Here is a 2,032-nt window from a genome sequence, read left to right as displayed (position 1 = left end):
AGAAACATAGATTATAAACGTTCTCGTAGTTTGACACTTTTACTACAATTGTGGGAGTGCTTGCAGCGCCACTTTGAAGGGGCCAAAAGTGTTTTCCTTGTGGCATCAAAAATTATTAAAATTACTACCATCAGAATTAAATGATTTAAAAAATTTTAATAAATTAAAATTATTACTCTACATTAGAACTATCAGTTTTATTAATTATCATGCATATTCAACAAAGATGGAAGAGTAAAAGAGATAAATTCAATATTTTTCCGGCATAATGGTATTGCCTGGGGTTTCAAAAGAAATTAGATTTACCAATTCTTCAACCTTATACAGGGCCGGCGGAAGCGAGCTTACGCCACAAGCGGGCGCCGTCCAGAACAGGGCGCTACAAGAAACGTCTTTGACAGTAATCAAATCACATGAATTTCTATTAATAATAACGTGTTTATGCATAAATATTCAGAAAATATATAAAGTAGAAAATTATGTAATGATATAAATTTCGTTTAATACAAATGCACAATATAAAATAACTTCAGAATAAAATAAAATAGCAACATTTACGTATATTTAGGCGAAGGTGCCAAAGCCCTTGCTATGGCACTAAGAGGCATAATTTAGGGGCAAGATTTATCTACAGTTCTTGGACGGTAGGAAGTGTAGTACCGGCTTGATGTACATTTCCAATATTTCACTGAAAAAAACATCTATTCCTTTCTTTAAAATGATGTTGTCGAAACTATACCGAGAATCTTTGCTATGACTGTACTATATTCGTATCGTAATGGTTAGCATAACTTCATAAAGTTAGATTCAAAACTATTTATATTATCACCAGAATTTATTTGCACGAATTCGAGAAAATATTACAGGTCATTTCCTGAGAAGCTGTGAATAGCCTACCTCCAAACATCAAATCGAGAATGTCAGCAAACTCCGTTCGCTTCTCCCTCGATTGAGCCGCATTACCATCTCTCCTCTGCTATCTTCATTCGCTGAGCTCCTACACGGGACGTAATGAGATACATTCCGCAAGAGAAGAATGACCTTGGTTGTGTACATTACCTGTACATAAGTCACGTGATCTCTGAAACAAACAATCCTTGACAGCAAAGGCAGTGTGGCTCAGCTTGTCGTGATGGGGCCCTCCATGATCCAGCGATTGCTGTACGGATGCAGACGACTTATTTTCTGTCTTTCAAGTCCAGGTACAGCCCAAATGTCGCTTCTTCAGACTTCTTCCTCTTCCCCTGACTGAAAAGCGTCACGAAAAGACGGCACCACAGCTCGCTCCAAGCCATTCAAGAGGCAGTCTCTGCATTGTTTGTTTAAAAAACCTATACATAAGTCACGTGATCTCTGAGGTCATCGGAATGTATCTCATTCGATGTGCACCCCACCAACGACAGAGAGACTTTAGCGAGTTACCATAGCTGGTGGTTCCGAATTCAGCGCTGCTATAGCTGCTGGCGACATGGGAATCTCTGATTTTGTCGTCGGTTCCTCCGTTGCAGAGAAAGAAGCTGTGCTTTTAGTGGTTGCAGCCGCTGAGTCTTTAGCATCTTTTCTTATAACATATGGCAATTTATTTCGGTTGATGCTTACTGTCTTAGATTTGTCACGCATCAAAACTGTGACCATTTTCCTCCTCTACTAACCATTCATTTAGGCCAATGAAATTTCCTACTTAATAATAAATCCTACTGAGATGTCTATTCTCGTATCAATCAGAATATTTTGACGCTGTAGATTTATCTGATAGATACAAACGATAATTCTCGGTCTTGCCTTCACTCAAAGAATCTCAATCGAAATATCAACTGTGACAAATTTACGATGCATTTTATAAAAAACATGAAAGATAAAAATTTTAAATAAAAACTCAAAATTAAAGATAAAATTAAAAATTATAAATTCATTTTCCTCTGTGACAATTTGGCAAAACACTCTTAATAGAATCCTGCCAGAAAACCGCTTCTAGATAAAATTGTGCATATTAAACTGCCACTAGAATCCAATGAACAGAAATAAATATTTT

Source organism: Stegodyphus dumicola, chromosome 2, assembly GCF_044657685.1.
Source record: "Stegodyphus dumicola isolate Sdum_Otavi_A_Nest chromosome 2, ASM4465768v1".
In the NCBI taxonomy this organism is placed as follows: Eukaryota; Metazoa; Arthropoda; class Arachnida; order Araneae; family Eresidae; genus Stegodyphus; species Stegodyphus dumicola.
This window is presented reverse-complemented; position numbering follows the sequence as displayed.